This window comes from Aulonocara sp. 'chitande type north' Nkhata Bay, linkage group LG1, assembly GCF_057382095.1.
Source record: "Aulonocara sp. 'chitande type north' Nkhata Bay isolate Kocher_YH1m ecotype deep benthic linkage group LG1, A_spYH_male_GT1.1, whole genome shotgun sequence".
In the NCBI taxonomy this organism is placed as follows: Eukaryota; Metazoa; Chordata; class Actinopteri; order Cichliformes; family Cichlidae; genus Aulonocara; species Aulonocara sp. 'chitande type north' Nkhata Bay.
In genome coordinates this window covers 12,697,209-12,719,176 of record NC_141344.1, presented here as the reverse complement: position 1 = coordinate 12,719,176, position 21,968 = coordinate 12,697,209, and the positions used below count along the sequence as shown (strand labels likewise).

General features: G+C 40.2%; 1 protein-coding gene across 1 annotated transcript in view; it reads right to left on the bottom strand.

Moving 5' to 3' along the window:
* Positions 1-16,915, bottom strand: part of znf710b (zinc finger protein 710b) — a 29,547-nt gene extending 12,632 nt beyond the window's left edge. Inside the window, exon 1 of the mRNA XM_086273673.1 lies at positions 16,766-16,915. The gene's annotated coding sequence lies outside the window, so the exon portion shown is untranslated. The remainder of the gene's footprint in view (positions 1-16,765) is intronic.
* Between the last annotated feature and the right edge of the window lie 5,053 nt (positions 16,916-21,968).

The window sequence follows — 21,968 nt, the reverse complement described above, 5'->3', positions numbered from 1 at the left end:
CAAATTTAACACTTCTGTGATTACTCAAGAACATAAAAGGTCCACAAGAAATAGTTACAGACGATCCATCATTTCCCATATTTTTGTTTCCCTTATCCCTTGTTTAAGTAAACTGCAAAAGGTATATTGTGTGGATATGCTTCAAGTATGTCTTTTTTATATGCTGCCATAATAAGCTGATTTCATATTATTCATTCCCTGCCTTAAGTTCAATTTATGTTTTAGAATAATCTTCAATGAGCAGGTATTATGGTGCCTCTACTTTGAGCCTCACTGATTTTCATGCTTTTATTTACCAAATAAAACTTTCCAAAAATAGTTAACTTTCCCTTTGGTCACACTACAGCACACTTCCTGTCAGTCACGCAACGCAAGTCAAGCAGAGAGGATCATGGCATATAGTCTAGTCTTTATGTAACATTTTGCATACTTTTTCCACAGTAAGAATTAATGCAAGATTGTGTTGCTCATTTAAACTTAAACAAAACCATCAGTTACTTTAAAATTACTTGACTTTGGCTTTACATATGCAAAGAAAAGTATTAGCGATACATATTTGTCTATGAAGAACAAACTAAATGGATGATTTCTGAATGCAGTTTTACAAAATGCAGAGGGGTGTGACTTCTGCTTCAGCTAGAACTCCTACTCTCTTGGGCCCTGTTCACAGTTCAAGCATTTAAAAGCAAGATGGTCAGAGGAAGGGAGACATGCTTAAGGAGAAATTGTGACCTGAAATAATAAGAAACCAAACCGTGAAGCCAAATAAACTTACAAATGGAAAAGGATGCAGTACATATACAACACAAAGGTATGTAGATTTGGAAATGCCAAAACACTTGGGAAAGAGTTGCAGAGTCTGCATCTTCCAACCTTATGTGCAAGCTGTATTCTCAAGAACGAATGAACACTTTTTTTCCTGTTCAGCAACAGTCGCAGTTTCCTAAAGATAAAATCAAACGGCAGCAGGAAGTGAAATCTGACCAAACGTGGCTTCTCCCATGTATCCTGCCAGGTGTCTGTCTCAAATGCATCCAGACTTGATGTGGATCTGGCTATATTCACATAAAAGACACAAGGTGGGACAGAGCCAAACATGGACTGGACAGATCTCCCTGCCTTTGACCTACAGAGCCTGTCAGAGAGCCACTGAAGAGCCATGGCTATATTTGCTAGCAGTGATCTCAACTCCACATTGCTGCTGCAAATCTGTGGATCCACAAGTTTGCATTTTAAGAATTTTAATGCATCTTACCTGCGATGATATGATACTTTGGCAAATGTACTTATAACAGTGCTGTCAAATCAGTTAATACTGGTAGCTACACTAGCTACAGCTGTGTTCTTACTAAAGCAATGTGAAACCAATACCTTTCCTACCGTAAAAACGAATTGTGATTTTCATTAATTTTTTGACAATCTCATTAATTAAAAAAAACAACAAAACAAAAACAGAGAGAGAGAACCAAAGATCCAGTAAGAAGGAAACTGATATAATAATAATAATGTGTATGTGTTAGCCCCCATAGGGAAATAGTTCCTCTGCATTTAACCCATTCACCCAGTGAAGCAGTTGTTGACCGATTTGAGCCACGAGCTGTAAAGTCATAGCAGATTTTAAAACTTAAATTAACATGCTCATCATCTGACTCCAACAACCTTAATAACTATAGGGCCATTTCCAGCCTTTCATCCATTTCCTGAGTTTTGGAAAGCATAGAGGCATCACATCTTCAGACCCACCCAAGCCATTTCAATTCCATTCTAGACATATTTGGAGCAGCTTGTTAAAATCACCACTGATCTCCTCACACTAGAAACCTGCTTTCTTAATACCCTCCTCCTCTTTGACCTCAGTGCCACTTTTTACATTCCGCATTCCAATATTGGCCAACAACTGGTCAATATTGGAATCAAGGAGACTTTCTGACATAAATGATTTTTTCAAGGCAAGACTTACAAAAACAAATAAGGCTTTTCATCAGCCTCTGTCACACATGGTATCCCTCAGGTATCTTTCTGTGCAAATAATGAATTTATCTTCTTTATCTTGAAAATATTTTCCCCCCCATCTCACAAAACAGTTTAATTTTTATGCTGACGACAAACAGCTTTGTATTTCTGCAAAACCCAACACCTCTCTTCCCCCTTCTATCCTCGCCATGACCTACAGGCCATCACCACTGGGAAAATAATCAATCAGCTCAAACTAGACATCAGTAAACGTGAAATGATCCTAAATCAAAAGTCTATTTTTTGTTGTTTCTATAGGTGGTTCTTAAGTCCACACTTTTGCAAAAAGTGTCAAAAGTCTTGGAATCATCTTGAAATACTCTTCCTCTCAGGTTCAGCCTTTTCCCTCTCCAATAATGTCTCAGGTTCAGCCTTCTTCCACCTATGTAACATTTCGAAACTACACTTGTTTCTTTCTCAACTCAGCACACAAGTTCTGGTTCACGCCCTGGTCACCTTTCGTTTGGATTATTCCCTCTATGCCATTCTCTCTGGGCTCCCCAAAGAATTGCTTAATTGGTTCCAAATGGTACATAACTCTGCAGCAAGAATCATCAACTGCACCAAGTCCACCGATCACATTACACATAATCTCACCCAGCTTCATTGGCTCCCCATTCGCCAATGCATCCAGTACAGATTCTTCTCCTCACTTTCAAAGTGCTTAATGATTTGACAACCCCAGTGTCTCTCAGACCTTCTTCATCCTCACACTCCTTCATATACTCAGCTCAGCTACTCTACCGACTGTTCCATGTATCAGACTTAACACCACGGGTGCCAGAAGCTGAGGTTCGCCTCGTCTTTGGAACACAGCATCGCTTCACCTCTATCAGCTGGACTCTGACAGTTTCAATCACAGAACACTTACCTGTTCAGATCAGCATATCAACTATAATCATGTTTGCTTGTTTTTTAATATGTTTTACATTCAGGATTTTAAATTTCTCCTAATATTACTTTTGTTGTTAATTTCATGCTGTAAGATGACCTTGAGTGTATTGAAAAGTGCCAAAATAAAATTATTGTTACCACTACTACGTGTACTGTCTGAGAGGTTATGTAAACAGGATTATTGTTTGAACATTTGTCTTTAATGTGCTTTCTAACAGGTTTTATTCTGATGATTTAGCCAGGTCAGAATAATACTCCTCCTCTAAACTTTGACAAACACTACATGTCGTTCATGTACAAAAAAAAGAACTGGTGCAGACTAAAATAGCTTCTACGTACTCAAATATATCCTCCTCCTATATAAACAAAAACAGATCAGTTGTCCCATAAAACCACAGCAAACCATCAATGGCTGCAGCTCCCAGCTGTGCTGAAGGAGCACATCATCTCATGAGGCCACCCTAAACCTGATAGGTGAGGAAAGCACCTGGTTAATGTACTTTATGTTCCATTGAGGACGATGACTGGCAGTTGGGGTTGTTTTGGAGTCTAGCAAGTAAGCCACTTGTTGAATGCTACCGAAGAGAAGCAACCACTACAGTGTTTGGGGTAAAAATGGTAGATTCGGGCCAGGTCATTACAGGAACTACGCGAAGAGGAGTACGGTAAATGGCACCACAGATGGACGAGTGAAATAAGAAGATAATGTGCAAAATGTGTGTGACTGGGAAGGAGAGTATTGTGTTCAAGGTGTAGGTTTTATTCTAGAAATATAATTGTTCCCCTGCCTAATGGGTTCGTTTTTCTGTGATAGAAAAAAATGGTTTTTTTTATAAAGTTTGTATCATAAATGTCATGGAAGTGTGGTAAACAACAAAAGAGAAAGAACATGGAGGAAAAAGAGAGAGGGAGAGAGGGAAATGGCAGAGGACAAAATGGGGGCGTAATAGAGGAAGCAGAGGGAGAGAGAAAGAACAGATGATTGCATGGAATGAAAGAGGGATTGAAGGGGGAGGGAGGGGAGGAGATAAAGAGAACAGGGATGGGAGGGGGAGTGAGTGAGTGAGTGAAATGGTGGAGTGAGAGAGGGGAGAGAGAGAAAATGAGAGGCACCAGTGGGGGAGGGGAGGATGTAGAGGGAGAGGAAGAGAGGCAAGAGAAAGAGAGGGAGAGACAGAAGAGCGAGACAGAGAAAAGATGGGGGGGGGGGGGGGGGGGGGAGCGAGAGAGAGATGGGGCAGGGAGCAACGTGAGAGCGAGAAAGAGTGAGAGAGGGAGGGGCAGTGTGCAACGTGAGAGAGGAAGAGAGAAAGAAAGAGAGGCAAAAAGGAGAGGGAGGGGTAAAGTATGATGGAAACCCAGAGCGAGAGAAGAAAAGAGAGAGAGAGAGAGAGAGACAAGGAGGGAGGGAGAATGAAAGAGAGAGAGAGGAGGAAAGAGGAACAGAAATAGGGGGAGGGGAAGAGAGCTGGAAAGAGAAAAACAGAAAAGAGGTAGAAAAAAAAACAGGGAGCGAGTGAGGGAGAACGAGCACAAAACCCATCTCACTCTGTTTTGTGGTTTCACAAACATGGCTGCAGCAAAAGAAGAAAAAGAATGGCATGTTGGTGTTCACAAGGCCACACAAACACACACAGTAGCACAATAGTCCGACAGCAGTTATCACCTGTGTTAATCACTGTGGGGTAAAAACAGTTGCATCCAGGTATGCCATGATGTGTTCACAGCCCTTACTAAAAAAGTCTTTACGCAGTACTGCGGAGCGGTATACGAAATGTACTCAAATCCATGATATACATTTCTCAGATACTGTTATATCAGTGAGTGGATTAAATGGAGCACTGTGAAGGGTACTGAAAGGAACCTGTATGAATTGCACATAATTCTAATCATATGATACAAAACAAAATACAACACAACAACAATTACATCTCAAGTGACTGGCTAGACATGTAGCATGAGGGTGTGCTAACAGCTGAGAGGGGCTCTGCTGCTGCTTTCAATAACATTAAAGAACAGATGAAGAAAAGAGCAGAGATCAACCAAAATAACTTATGACCAAGACAAGATGTTTTTTATGGTTAAAAAAAAAAAGACACGTGACCTCATTTACCTGTGATCAAAGCTCACCCATATCGACGGGTAACCAGGTGAGGAACAGACAACATAGGCTAATAACTACAATTTTCCTGATAACAGAATAATCTGTGTCCAAAAATTGAGTTTGTTACAAAGCTACACTTCACAGCTCTCCTGTAGACACACTAACAAGCGTTTAGTCAACACACGAGGAAACAGAAAGTGGCTTTATGGATGGATGGGAGTGTCATATCCAACCCTAAGCCCCGTGACAGACTGGCGACCTGTCTGTGGTGTAGCCTACCTTGTACCCCATGACAGCATGTAGCGTCATAAGGACTGGATCTATAGCCAAATTTTTGTCACCATGAGTGGACTGCTTATTGCTTTGATTGTATGCATAGGTGTAGTGATGCCCAAATGCACTGAAACGACTGTCACAGTTATGAGAATGCAAAGTTTGGGGAGGAGAGTATTTAAATAAATAATACATGATTTTCAAATATTTGTGGCAGGCAATTTACTGCTAAATGCACCATATTTAATAAGAAGCATGCCTTATTTTGTGCCTGATGTAGCTGTGAAAGTTGCTGCCAGGAGTGTTAATTTATTTGGAATGGGGGTGGGGGTATCAGAACGAGAGCATAATTGACATGGATGGATTGCTCAATGCTGTGAGAAGTGCTACAGCTGGCTCTGTTCTATAGCTTCCCCCCACCTAAAATGTAAAGCCACACATTTTACTGGTTTTCAGTAATGCAGTTTTGGGTTTTTTGGATGAAGGAAAAGCAGAGCTGAACTAAACTTAAGACGGGGGCCATGACAGAAGATTCATACAAGCAGCCAACTTACGTTTATTCAACAGGTGGAAAACTCAAAATCATTTTCATATTTGAAGGAAAATGGTACACAAGTGAATCTAAAACTGATGTTCAGTCCAACAGATGGCAGAATTCAAAAGTCACATGCTATTTTTACCAACAATTAAGGGAGAGGGAAAGATTCAAAGTTAAGGAGGGAGGGGGCAACTAACCCACAGAAAGAATGGATAAGAGACAAGGAAGGTAGTAGCGATGTGTGACAATATTTAGTAGATAATGGTCAGACACACAAGCTGTGCAGAGTGAGGTCTTCCTTAGCCGTTCCCATATTCTGTCTAGCAATTATAGCTATATAATGCATGCAAACCACTGAGGTTCATGGTCTTAGAAACTGCCAACTCAAACAAGCGTGTTTTTTTTAAGGTTTCATTTCTTTTTTATGACATTAAAATGTTACATTTTCTGTATTGTCCTAAAAGAAAAATAATAGTGTAAACCTACCAAAAAAAAAAAAAGTTCACTTTTGCCAAAATAACATTAATAATAGTGTGATATACCATGAAACTGCCTGACTTAAGAAATAATGCAAAGAAAATATATATATATTTTTATTTAAATGCTGCAAATGTTTGTTTTGTTGAATAAAAAAAATTAAAAATAAAATCACCAAAAGTGTAGATCACATTAAAACCAAGGCTGTGCATCACGTCTAACCTGAGAGAATTATGAACCTCTACCTTTTGCATTACATTCTTCAGCACAAGTGTTTATCCAGGAATAATAATTGCTATGTGCTAACATTATAAACTGAAGTGATATTAAGGCAGTAAGGTACACGGAGTATGAATATCTGTTTGACCATCTTTTTGTTGTTTGTGTGTTTTTGTCTGCACAGGGAAGTGTAGAAAAATAAAGTAGAACTTTTAGAACAAGAGGAATCTGAATTATCTGTTTGGATTTAATAATAGTCTGACATAACCATTAAAAAAAAATTTAATAAATAAATAAATCGTAGCACGTAAACACTATAAAATCAACATGGCAGACACGATTAGACAGCGACCGAGGCAGCTGGTCTGGTGTGGAAAATCACGTAAATAATTTAAAAAAAAAAAAAAAAACTTCAAGGAGAAGTACTGAGTTATTTAAAATTTTAGTTATATAAAAGTGTCACTGGTATCAGTATTAGTTCAAAAATAAAAAGGTTCCAAAATCTTGATTTTTCACAATAGTAACATGGGTCTCATTCTCAACATCAAATAGGAACACTTAAAAAGGGACACTTGCCAAAACATCTAAAAGCACCAGATAAACATTATTCATTTGATATGCAAACAGAACACAGACCAGAATCTTTTCCCAAACGTAACCACTTAGCTTTGGTGTTTAAACCTAACCAACCAGTGAGAGCCAATGTAAAGAAACAAAGAGCAAAATGAAAAAACTCCTAAGCTCCAGCACCATCACTTGAACTTGAACTGTTGCTTTCCAATATCACCATGGGCATCAAACTAGAGGACACATTGTGTGCATCTTTTAGACGCCCATGGCATCTCACAGAACTGCAGTTCTTGGCACCCTGCAAAGACAACACACTATGTTGCTGGTCCTTGCTCACTGATCTTATACAAGTAAATCCGTTGCAATGTACTTCATACAGAAGCCACACTTTTTTTTTTTTGTTTGTTTTAATGAAAGGAGTTTTATTATTATTATTATTATTATTATTATTATTATTATTATTATTATTATTATTATTATTATTATAATAATAATAATAATAATAATATCTAAAAATCCTACGCTGACATAATGAAGAAATCATACTATTGCTGGTTAGCAGAGGTGGTTTAAGCTGTATGTTTACGTCATTTGAGGTCATCAATTTCTCACTTCGTGCTGGTGTTCATCTCCCAGCATCAATTTCAAATGAGTCGTGAGATGCAATGTGTCATCTTTTGTGACATATTTAAGAAGCCTGCAGCTCCTAAAAGGACATTTTAGACATGTTTGAAACACAGTGACAGCAGCATCGAACATTTGACCTCACAGGTTAACGTTAGTATTAACCCACACAAACAAATATCGGCATCAACCTCAACCTCACGTTTAATCAGCAGTCTGACAGGCGCACACATGCAGCACATTAAACGACAGCACCGCACAGAACCTGACAAATCCATTTTAAAACGGCAGGATAGAAGTAGTGAGCGCTGACGTCCTGCACCATTTGCGAGAGGTCAAACTGTACCGACCCCAAGCAAAGATCCTTTAACCCAAAAGTTCCCTGGAATAAAGAAAAACGTGATATAGGGAGAAAAACGTGGCCGTGTTTGCTTGTCTGTTTATATATTACATATGGACAGAAAAACCGGTACATAAACCCGCATGCAAAGATCAGCATTATTGTTACATTTTATACTTCACCTTTGTCCTACAAATTTAATTAACAACAGTGAAATAATTCAGCACTTCCAGCTTAAGTGTGAGGGAAAACACAATCAGTTCAGCTGCTAGATAAATGCTGCTGCAGGCCTACCATTTTGTTCCAGTGTTTTGTAGCTGTAACACTTTCAAACTACATCCCTCCTTTCTCCTCCCCTCCCTCTAAATCACGCGTTCTTCATGTTTCTATGGATACACCCCTCTCTCTGCCATTCCCCCCCTTTTTCATCACTTCCTTGTCATCTTTGTCCAACATCTCTGCTACAGATTTCCTTTAACACACAGCAGCATGGCGATCAGGATCCAGCCGTCCCACTCAGACATGAGTGAAAGTACAAAATGGAATATAAAGAAAGTAAAAATCTATGGATAACCTCAAGTCAATTCTCTTCTCTTGTTCCTCACCAGGTGAATTTCTGCTACCGATACAACAGCGCCCCCACAAAAGAGACTGAGATTGAGCGATTTGCTCAAGGACACTTCAGAAGGTCTTGCCAAAACGGAGACTTAAACAGCACATTTTGGAACTGTAATCTGATTTTTTTTAATAATTTATCATCATCGTCATTATTATTATTATTATTATTATTATTATTATTACTACATTCATCTGTTAGAGTCATTGTCTGTCCCAGTCACTGTCTTGAGATACCTGGCAACTGAGGGGACAGAAATATGTTTGTAAGTGTGAAGATATACAGCGTTGTGCAAATGTTTAGTCACAAAAAAATCATGCTATGAATAAATTGCATTTATTACCCATACAATGTCCAACAAACTGAAAACCCCCAAATCAACCACTCTTTGCCAGCAGCAGTTTTTCTACAGTTGGTGCATTTGAGTGGAAGTTATTAAGGTGCCTGGGAAGCAGATTGTTGCCTCAGTTCTCTGGTCGCACCGTCTTCACTCTTCATGCAATCCCAGACTGACACTGTGATGTTGCATCTGCTGCAGAGCTACTTGTTCTTCTTGTTCCTGAAGATGGATCTTTTTCGCTGTGGGGGTACGTCTGGCTTACTGCCATGCTGCAGAATTAATTTTGGGCCCTGATAATCGCTTCCCTGACGACAGCACATGACTGATCAAAACCCAAACATCTGAGATTTGCACAACACTGCACATATCACCACATACATCCGGACATACATGAAACTAATCCATCAGACATGAAGCTTTCAAACTGTTCATTACCCCGGGGAGCGGCAGATGAGTTTAGTCTTTAGCAGGGGTGCACCAACACTTTCCTCGTGTACTTTCAGGCTTCACCCTAACATTTTTTTTTAATATTGTGAAATATTTATTTCAGTCAACAACAACAGATTATCATTTTACATAAAAGTACTCAATCAAACAGTAACCAAAAAAGGAATAGGCTGAAGCCTTGTGGCTTATAATTATCCTATCCTTTACTCCCATAGGAAAAATCAAATCAAAATTACTTCAAAAAATGAACAGGTATTTGAAGGAAGAGCGATGTCGGGAGTGTAGAAATATTTTAGGGGAAGCAGTGATGGGAAAAGTGAAGCACAGTCCAAATTTTCTGCCAATTTGTCATGAGGAGTGAAACATTATATCTTTAATGGAAGAGCTTTGGTTAAACATTTTTTGAATTAATATGTCACAGAGTTCAGGACGTTTACCAATACCAGCAGCAAGAAAGCACAAAAAACACCGAGTGAGACACCTAGAGTCTGTAAAAATAAAATCAGAATAATTTAAAGGCCATTTTTCATCTTTCCTCTTGTCTCAAACTTTATGCTTTGCTGAATCCAAACAATTTTCAGACTGCTAACATTCATCCTACCCGATACAAGGCTCTTGATGGCCCCGCCACTGCCACTCGTGGATAATACAGGAATCTCATAAATGAGCTCCAACAGTTTTGCCACTCGGCACTAAATACTTCTGGAAAAGATGCTATATCCTCTAGCACTTTTTAAGGATTTAGTGAAAATGTGATTCCTGCTGTGGCCTTGCTTCAGAGACTTTTGCCTGAAGAAACAGATGAGGACATCAAAACAAGGAAAAGAAACTTAGCTGCAGCCGTCTAGAGACTCTTCACTCACACAAACACACTCTATTCAACCCCAGGCATGTGTCTGTGTGTGTGCATGTGTACAGTAGTTGCATGTGAGAACATAAGTAACAGATGCAGGCAAATCAGACATTAACCTGCCAGGTCCCCATTACATTCCACTGTGATATCCAGTTGTGTCCATATGAAACAGCAGGTTTTTCTCTGGTGCACTCTCACCTAAACCAAACAGCATTTCCAATATTGAGAACACATTTGACTCCAACTGTTTTGTGACCAGGCAATATCATGGCTTATGTCTGCAGTTCTATGTTGAACTGTTGCATTATCAAGTACTCACCTCTTTACACAGTATCAATAATGACAGGAAATTGGTGAATTATTAATTATCTTTATAAACCACAGCATCTTGCACACTTTTTGTGTGAGTCACGCACTCATTTGTAATTCCTTTTAAGAAAATTGATTAATTACCATAAACACCATAAACAAGTAGGTAGAGAAAAAAAAATATGGTAACATTTATGCTCGATTTGCACTTGTGAATAATTTGTCTTCTCCACAAAAACTAAACCCAGCAGGCCTAACAGTCTTCATAATCCACAAGACATTTAACTTGTCTTCTCGGATCCAGTTCTCCAGCTACATTTCCTCAGTTTGAACCACTTATCTGCACTAATGGCTGAGCAACACAAAGTGTCAATCACACCCACACTGTAAAATGGCTGTATTGTCTCCAGCTCCCTTGAGGCCAACACCATCATCCAGAGGTGCAGCGAAGCTAAACATACATCACCAAAGGTAAAAGTACAGCATCACTGACCAGAGTGCTGTGCTAGTGTGTCATGACTACAGTTCTATCACTAAAGACGTACAGACGGAGTGAACAAAGAGAGAAAAGCGCATGAGGGAGCAGGAAACATAGACGGCGTTCACAATGCATGCACACTCACACACAGCTAAAATTACATTGAAAGGGCATGAACTAGGCCACCACTCTGCATTGCTGAAGAGCGGTGGTTAGCAAACCGAATAGAAGCTTGCAGAGACCCGAATGGTAAACACTAACACTGAATATAGTTGCAGATTGTGCGCAGCATCAGCCTGGATGATTATGGGTCTGCTCATGTCTGGCTAATAATCAGGATGCAATCAGAATGAAAGTGGAGAGAAAAAAAAAAAGAGGAGGAAAGACTTACTAGTGCAAAACGAATTCAACCATAAAATAATTAACGGATTGTATAATAGCATGTTATCCTAGTACAGCAAAATAACTTCAGCACTGCTAATCTTTTTCATGCAGGGAATTTGGCATGATTGGGGGTATACTGGCAGGCCCAAACAGACTCACCAGACAACTCTTAGCAACTTCACAGCAAAGGCTGGCAAGAACAGCATTTAGCCAGACCAGCAGCGAGACCAAAACTGACAGGCATGACTTGCACCTAATAAGCATTACATACTGGAGCTTTCTATTAAAAACTCCTTCAGAGGGCACTCCATAAAACAGGCATTATCTTGATAAAAATATTCTGCATTAAAATTGCCCGTATCTTTTGTTGTTTTTCCAAGTTTTAACACATTTATCAGCTTAAGACAGTTACTGTTCCTCTAATAAGACCAAGAGCCTCAACCGGGCTACTGGCTCTGCACATCGGCACAGTGATGTTAAACAGGCATACTAGTAGAAAACACTCAACTTCTCCATTTATTTTTAGCACAGTAGCATTTTGCAGGAATCTGTTTATAAACTAAGGCAGTGAAGGGCATTAAAAATTTGACCTGAGTATAGTCGTATATGAGAAGTTAGTGGATTACCACAGTAACATCCATCCTGAGGGAAACAGAAATATTTGTACCATATTATCTTAGCAATGCATCCAGTATTTCTCAAGATGAATCTAGGGAACAACCAACAGGAAAAGTTTTTTGATTACCATATGCAGTAGGATTAAACTTTAAGAGATTCTGGATTAGGGCTGTTTGATATAACGATATATATCGGATGACGATATAAAAACGTCTATCGTTTCATTTTACGCTATGGTTTGTTTCGTGGTGTCGCAAAATTACGGAGCCCCCCAGGGGACATGGGAGGAAAAAAAAAAAATTAGGGAGGAAAAAAAAAAAAATTAGGGAGAAAAAAAAAATTAAGACGGACTTTTGCGAGATCTCGCAAAAGTATTGCGAGCGCTCGCAATACTTTTGCGAGATCTCGCAAAAGTTTTAGCCGCATTCTTCGGAGGCCGCCAGCTCGAAGCCGACCGGGAGGTCGAGGCACGATGTGCCGGGAAAGCGGTGTTCCTCCCGGCTGTAGTAGGTCTCGACCGCCCGTTAGCTTCGAGCTAGTGGGTGTCAGATCTCCAAAAACGTCGGAGCTCTTTTGCAAATATGTGATGTCTTGTAAACCGAGCAGGTATCTGACGTTTACACAACTACATTCACGCCTCAAAATATCTTAAAAGTGTATTTTGTGACCCAGAAAGAGTAATATTACAACTAAGTAGCTGCCGCCATTGTTGGAGTTTTGCGAGAGCTCGCAATACTTATTGCGAGCGCTCGCAATACTTTTGCGAGCGCTCGCAATACTTTTGCGAGATCTCGCAAAAGTCCGTCTTAATTTTTTTTTTTCTCCCTAATTTTTTTTTTTTCTTCCTCCGTAATTTTTTTTTCTCCCATGTCCCCTGGGGGGCTCCGTACAAAATAAACTGTTTAGGGCAATATTTTTTCACCGTTTTGATGGTCACTGTAGTGGTTATATTAATTTCTTAAAGTTATCTCTTTCTCTTATATTTAATATAACCACACTACTGAAGGACAAGCGCCTGTTTTTATGCGTTGTGGTTAGCAACAAGGAGGGTAACAGCATTGCGTGTCCGCTTGTTTATGTTCCACATAAACCTTTCACAATAAAGCTCAAGATCCTGTTGAGACTTTTCAAAATAAACTGAAAGAGCAGATTATTTACGGATGAGAATTTAAAAAAAGAGCCGCCAGGTGCTAAAAAATAAACCTTAGACTCAAACGTCATAACAGGTGTTTTCCCCGCAGCACGCCGTGTAATAAATACTCACAAAGAAAACGGCGGCCGTTACAACTTATGTCTAAAAATGTATAGTTTCATGCATTGGTTAAAACACTCGACTCCAGGTACATGACGCGCAGCTGGAAACACTTCCCGCAAGTCGAGCTGCCCGAGATTCACAGAATTTACAGAAAATGTTACGTTTTTGTGATTTATGCCGTTATCGGGACGATAGAATTCTTATATCGGGATATGAGATTTTGGTCATATCGCACAGCCCTATTCTGGATGTGTTAAAAAAAAAAGAAATAAATAAATAAATCACGGCATTCCATGCAATTATTCAAGAGAAATTTCAGGCTGAATTAACAAACTGATGCTGCGATCCCTCGAGCCATGCCACTTGCACGAGGAAAAAATTATTCTGGCACAGACGAGTCGAGGGTTAAATCCAGACCCCTTTCTCTGTCTGTTGTGTAGCAAAGTTTCTGGTGAAAATAACAGTTGACAGCACTGGTTTTTGGTCCGTTCACAATCATGAGAAAAACAGACAGATTAGGTACCACAACCGTCTTGCATTAAAGTGTAATATTTAAACACAAGCGTGCCAAAACTTCAACCAGTCTGGTAATGCAAAGTTATGAATTGTGTTATGAGTTATGCCCTAAAAGATGAATTGTCAGCTTGCTTTGGTAATGCAGTTACCCTAAATCTGGTTTTATTTTTAACAATTACAAAATAAAAAGCTTTCTTCCAGAAGATCTGGGCATTGTAGTGGTGAAACAGGCCTAAACACTGCACTCATGCAGGACATACAAACAAGCAGGCAATGCACATTGGAGGTCGTTCAGCTGTTACCAACAGGCCCCACACATTAGGCCTTTGTGCTTTGAGAAACATTTTTTTTTAACCCTGCCTGCAGCACAGCGAAGCGCTGCAATGTGCTGACACCATCATCAGCTATTCTAAACCTTTTACCACAGCTGTATTCCCAAAGCGTGATAAAGAGCGGAAGGAGAAAATAGAAAAAGCCTATTTTTCATTTATCTTAATTTGCCAGAGAAGCATCTAATTTTCTGATAAGATGACTGGATTTGTCTTTTTTCTGGATTATGGGGAATAAGACTGCTGTTTGGCCCGGCCGGACTAGATTCAACCATCACCCTGCTGATGATGATCCATAAACGAACGGCTTATGATCCCCTGAGTAACATACAGATTGTGAAAACCAGCAGCGGCAGTGCAGTGCAGTGCAGTAACACATTATCGATCCAAACTTGGGGAAATTCATCACTGCGTAACCCAATGGAATGGGATCACACCAGTAACAATGCTCGTCAATGTGTTCTAATTACTGCATTATGATATGAGCACTCAGTACTAATTAGTTTGACCACACCTCTAAAATTTTGACTCCATCGTGCATACTGACATCATTTTGACAAAATCTGACCACTTACATCCAGATGGACAAAGAAACACCTGGCCAAACACACACACACACACACACACACACACACACACACACAGAAAACAATACGAGCTACAATTTTGTGACTGGTGAAATCAGTACACTAAAACTTGACCTAAGTTCTACGGGTAAAAGTTGATTGCTTGCTTGTGATTTTTGTTGATGTTGACATTTTGGGGGTATGCATATTATAAGTTTAAGGTATGGGATTAAAATAGGAAAAACAAACAAAACAATTGTGTGCTGCCAGCTCAGAGATAATAGATAATAACTTTGCAAGAAAAATTATTTGGCTGAAAAGCCTTACTGCACAAAAAGATGGGAGTTGTTATGATCAAACTGGGGAAGTCAAAGAGCCTCAAAACTGCATTCAGGGAGGCAGAGCACTGAAATCGATGTGGCCATGACTGTCCATCCACTATAGTGGCTTGACAGTTCAGGAAAAAGTACAACAGGAGCCAACAGATAAACTCTTTGAAAGACAACAATGGAAGTGGACTCCTCGACCTGAAAACATTGAACCTACATCACCTAACGCTCGTGCAGAAACAACAGAAAGACAAAACTGACTGAAGATGCTCAGCCGAAATGGCTACAGTAACAGTACAGAAGCCTGAGGTGAACGGCGGCGGTTGACGCCCTGTTCTCCCGTGGGCACTGGGATGATTGAGTCATTTAAGTCAAAGCATGATTTCAGGACACTCATTCATCACTTTGAAAGAGGCTAATGGCAAGTTCTGCAGCATGAATTAGGATCTGCACAGCAGTGATACCTTAGTGAACGCTGCTGAGTCATTTAAATATTTCCCTCTAAATGACCATCAATTAGATGACCCTTAGACCGCAATGGGAGGATATGTTTTTAATTACTGCCAGCCACTGAAGTGCAGTGACTCAGAGAACATCTATAGGCCCTGAGCTGCCAACTGGTATGCACAGTATGCAGCTGCCTTGCTGCATGCAGTGCACCGTCCTCATTACATGATTAGACACTGCATGGCAGGTATGCAAGGGGTCAGCAGTACGATTACTGGCTTTGGCTTTGCATTTCATTACATTTAATGGCACAGAGTGCCACAAATGGGACAGCCCTACAGTACCTTCACATCCCTTGACAAGCCAGTGTTAGATGCACTGACCTCATTAGTGCAGTGGAGGATACCTGTGTGGCCTATCATTGATCTCTGACAGCCCTTGGAGGAGTCAGCCAACTGGTGGTAGCTTGTCTTTCCCATAGCAGCAGCAAGCCGCTTTGGCTACAGGTTACTGCAGTGCATCTTCCCGGTGCTTTGCGGTGTCGAAATATCCCCCTTTGCGCAGGGTTGTGACCAAAATGTGGCCTCGACTATGCGTTACATACACCAGAGCTGAAAGTGGCCAGCCTTATCTTAACGCTGGCACTGCCGACACTTCAGCCTACTGAAAATAAACCATCATCCCCAGGTCCAAAAAAGAACTTCCACCGCATCTTTAAAAAGAAAGACCCGACAACTTAACGGCAAAAACTTTGTTGAAGACAGGCCTGCAAGACGTCTTTGGCACGAACGGGGTGGGTTATGTTGCATGTGCATGGTCTAGATTAGTGATGGCTAATGTGGCCTGGTGTCGCCCCTACTCCTTTATGCGCCTCTTTCCCCATTCTCTCCATCCCCCTCTCTCGACGCCATCTGTTTGTGGCATGAGAGAATGTGGAAGTAAAAAAAGAAAAGACGACATTTTGGCTGTAGTTGTTGACCTACATCGCGCGGTTGTTTTCGGCACGGCGTGAAAAGCCGCACCGAAAGACAGTCGCCTAAAGCGCACAGACGGTGAAATCGCCGCACATAACGCGCATACATTTTCGAGCCTGGTCAGGAGGAATTTAATAAGTTACGGTTGAAATACTCCTCGCCTCGCCGGGCCGGACAAGTCAACGCGCCAGCGCCACATATACATTTCTGTTCCAACTGTAATCTCCAAAGGAAGATAAAAGCGCAACTCACCTGATTCCAAAATCGGTTTATGGTGGCGACGTGGCTGTGGTTAATTTTAATATGGGAAAAACAGTTACAACGGTGGGTCCCCGTTGTGTGTAGCAGGAAGGAGGGAAGGGAAGGGAAGAGGGGCTGACGTGAATGAATAAACAACTGAGCTCCTCCTCAACGCCACAGCGGACTCTGGCTCAGCTACTTTAATAGGTACAGTTAATCACCACGCAGTGAGCATCATATGTTTTTGCACCTTTCATGAATTAATACTTCTGCGCTGTTTTTTTACACCCTTTACAATAATATACAGAGGCTACAAAAGACGTGAGATGTTAACTTCAGAATTTCAGAATACATATTTTTGGCTAACCCTTATTAGGACTAACCTGTTTTACTGGGTAGTTTTATTTTTCATATTTATTTACAGTTTTTAAACTGTGCTGGACACAATTGTATGAGCTTAACAAAGTCCACCAGGTGGCACTATGTCTGCATCCCAAACACAGGAGTGCATCGCCCATGATGCACGGGCACTTTAAAGATAACCCTAACCCTCTAGATGTAAAGATTTTTTAAACAGAACTGTTACCGCATGCAAATATTTACTGTTGAAAATGTGTATATATGGAACAGAAGTAAGTATGCAGTGAACATAGACTGTATATAAAATGAGCTCAGACCTTCCACACCTACAATAAACTCCTAGGTCTAAAGGTAAGTCAACGCTGGTGCCTTAAACCAGCAATATTATTATAGCCACCAAGGGGCGATACGCTAGTTGCAAAAAAAGTATCCGGTCCGGAGCCTGTGGGATAACACCTCTCTGACAGGAACCCTGTAAACACTTCTCTGATGATTGTACTGCCTTAGCTACTCATTTTGCTCACACAGAATAAAACGATAAGTCCATTGTTGTACATTTTAGTCTTTATACGTTTCAGATGGACCCAGCGGACAAAGTCAATGTAGCGTCATAATTTTTTCTCACTGTCCAACCATGACAGCAGCCATAGCTTTGGGACTAACATTAAGCCTCCAGTTTGGTATTTAAGGTGACCATACTTCTTTGTTTGCTTACTTTTTAAATAGGATGTAAAAATAGGACCATATTTGAATTGAAATTCCAATAATGTAATTACTGGTTAGTTCACTTGGTTAGCAAGGTGAATCTGTGTTTCGCTGTGATATTAAATGGGATGGTTATTTTGGCCAGAAGGGGGAAAAAGCATGTAAAAATAAATAAATAACTGAACAGTGTATTTGATCTGTCACTAGTGGCCACAGCTCTAATGGTTCATTACCATAGATTCATTTATTTTATACAGGTAACTACAGTTGTCACAAAGGGAAAAAGTAGAGGGACCCCTTTTAAAATTGCAGGTTGTTAAATTGGAAAGTGTAAAGTGACTCGCGTAGTTTTTCGTGTCAGCCTCAAGTGGCCATTTGTGTTACTGCAAGGTTTGGCACAAACAATAATAATTTATTATTTAATAATAATTTGGAATATTTTCCTGGGATTTCAAAAGCATCCATCCATAGTACAGGAGCTGAAGCCTGTCCTAGGTGCCACAGCGCCATAGGACAGGGGGGGGCACACCCTTGACAGGTAACCAGCTAGTTGAAGGGTCAACACAGAGACAGACAATCATATTGACACTATTCTAGAAATGTTTTCCTTCTACTGTAGGTGCTTGATGTAATTAAATCACACGTGAAATAAAATTAAAAATCTTAAGACTTGAGTTATAAATTTAAAAGTTAAGTTATTTAAAACATGATCTCAGTAGGTGTTGCATAAGGCAAAAATAAGCCTTTTCTAGTTTTTAAAAAAGTGTGACAAATTCATGAAATGTTTTGCTGTGAGAAAATATACAACACTGACACTAGAGGGCACAAGCACTCCACTGAGCTCTTGTGACAGCATGTTTTTTTCTGTGTCTAAGTGCTTCACATGTTATTTGATTAAGATTCCTTAATTCACTGCTGTTAATGTGTGAATAACTACATCAGTGTTAATCTTTATGAAGTGTCAACACAGGCCAAGGCAGGTCCACTGTAACAGCACTTTATGACAGACACATCATCGTCTGTCCAGTGGGAAATAGCGCTTCCTTTACATTTTACAACATGAAAGAAAGTCATCTTCATTTGACCAAGTTAATTTGCTGCTGACAATCAGGAAATGACTGATGTTTCGTGTGCAGTATGCAGATGTGGCCTCCAGTCCTGTTGTTCTGTGCTATCAGTCTATGCAGAAGGCTGCGCAGGCAGGCCCCTGCAGTCTGTGATTATCCAGTCTTATTGACAGAATATGATCTTTTACATAAAGATGCCGCTGTGCCCTTCATTATTCACAGGTTCGTGAATACAGATGCGCTGCGAATTTTAAATGTTTGCAGGTCAGTGGTCTCAAAACTTTGGTTAAAACCGTGTCAGCGGAGTGAGATGAGTTTTTATTGATTTCTATGTAAAAGACTCTAGGGTAAGAGCACTGCACACTATGTCAGAGGGAAAATCCGCTCTTTTTCCCACAGGTAGCGAACAGTACCGGAGCAAACAACAGACAATGTGGGGGTGTTATAACTCATACTTGCTACACGCTGGCCATCTGAGGTTCTCTCACAGCCTTGCTTTAGCATATGCTTTTTTGTCTTCTGTTAGCAAAGCGTGCAGTTCAAATAAAAGATGGTGTATAAAGGACCATTTTCCCCCTATTCAAACATATTAATATTCAAGTCTTGTCCTGTTAGTTTATCATGATGAGCTACTGCCTGCTTATTATGTTGCAGAAATCTGTGCAGTAGAGTCTGCTGGAAAAAAGAGGCTTTAAAATGTTGCACCTGTGGGTGGTTATTTAACAGTGTGGCCTATCTCCTACTCGCCTACCTCCTGTCTAGACTGTGTGATTACCATCTGCTTCATCACTCTGGACTGTCCACTGTTTGCTGAGCTCTCTCTCTCTCTCTCTCCTTCTCACAAAACACAAACAGCCACAAACACAAAAATCTAAGATACAAATGCAGCTTTTTTTTCTGCCAGGAAATCCACCTCTTAAAGTAGATTCATGACTGTCATATAATGTTACAAACTAATGTCCATCCTGCATAGTATTTCCAAACTAACGCAAGAACATTACAATGATTTGAAGATTAGAAACAAGTTGCACAATAATTAATCTGAAGCAGACTTAAAGGGAAAATGCATCAGTCAGACTTTGCCATATGCTACTTGTTATGGGCTGAGCTAGCTGGGGCTTGTTTTGCGTCGAGTATAATTTTCTTCTAAAACTTCACATAGAGCCAATGATGAGATCATCTTTGAGACAGTTGTGTAACAAGTTTGTGATGGTGAAAATAACAAAGTAGAGGAAGTAGAAGTTGTGGCGGCTAAGCTAACCTTACCAAGTTAACATCATCATTGTGACTCAGTTAGAATAAGCACCAGTGTGAGCCTTGCTGTATAATCATTTAAAACAAAATCCAATCATTCTTGCCGCTTGTTAAACTGTACAGCCTGGAAAACAACACTGTAGCGATCACACACATTTAATTTCACAAATTACAGATGTTCATAAAAATGAAAGAGCCCAGCGTGCTTAATTTGTTACACAAGTGCATTTTAACTTGGGGCTGCCGTGTGTTTGCTATTCATTCCAGGCAGTGTAGTACTCTGGTTTCCCATTCACTTACAGTGGGTTTTTATTAGGGTGTAACAGTATTACTTCATTTGTCCTCCGAGCTCCCATTTCTTTCCTGAGATGTACAGGCAGCGGCGTGTCGGGGCAACTGAAGTTCACATGTTCAAATTCAAGCCAAATCTCCTGAGAAAGCATGTGCTGTTGTGTAAGACGCTCTTTCAAAGAAAAATCCCGTGTTGTCACGAAACATTTAAAACACAGAGAATTCTTTGCTCTGCAGCTGTGCAGGTATGTAGGCTCAGCTCAGCGTTTCTGATCAGCTGAAAATGATAGAGGCGTCTCCAAGTACACATAATAATAACATGTTTTATTCTACATTTCACAAAAATGTAAGAGATGCATGTGAACTTTGACAGCAGTGTGAATGCCGCAGCAGGGTCAGAGTGTCTCAGAAAGTTTAATATAGCCGAGGTCCTTCTAGCCCCCTGGTGAGAGACCAGTAATTAACACGGGGGCATCTTCCTCCTGTTTGACACCCTGCTCTGGAGGTTATTTGAGGCTATGTGGCTCCAGTTAGGCTCGCTCAGGAGTGCGTGGTGTTAAAAATGTGTGAGCATGCAGAAGGACATGAAAGGAAAGCGATATCTTCATATGCAGCTGGCTGAACATTTCATAGGAGAAGACACATGAAAGTCTGCTGTCATGAAGCTTCTCTGTCATGGTTACTACATTATTATTTCTAGTCAGTGAATCAGAGAAGTTCTACATTTTCATCTTCTTTGTATTTACAAAGAAAACTCAGGTAATGGACACACGTCCTTAATCTGAGTGCTCATTTGTGAAAACTGTGCTTGATTTGATTACAGGAGTGCATCAAGTGCTTAACTGTGATTCTTCAGTCAACTTTAAAATGCGCTGACATCATTCATGTGGCAAGATAAATCAAATCATACTGATGTATTTTCTGAGCTTCTGAGTCCACTGAAAACAGGAAAAGCTTAAAGGATTTAAATAATGGCTCTTTACAATGTCGGGTTTTCAACAAGCGGTAATCAGTGTGGCACACGCATTAACTTTTCTTAATCCAGATAAATTATCCACTTGTTTGGAGCTGTGAAAAGTATTACCCAAATTACACAAGAGTTAGAAACTCTAGCAGAGCTGGCTAAGATAAGAGGGGAATGTTCGGAAGAAGCATGCTGTCAGGCAGCACATACAGACAGGATGCTGGGTCCGATGTGCTTCAGAACATACTGTACAGGCAACTAAACCTCACACATTCCAGTTTGTATTTGAATTATTACACTTACTATTGCAAACAGTCATTATTTTTCTTCTTTAGCCAAGCTCTCAATGGATGCCCATGTACAGCTCAACTCTCCTCCTCAGCGGTCCTTCTTCATGTTTACTTTGGTGTTTCTCTTCTTTGCTAGCCCTTTGCCATTTCAAAGGGCCACCTTTGTAAAGGGATCATTGCTCATTATGAAAAAAATGACCAACAGATCGTTATCCCCTCTCTGTGATTATAGTCCCCATGTCATCTATATTACACTGATGGAGAAGGTCACTGATTATTTTCTT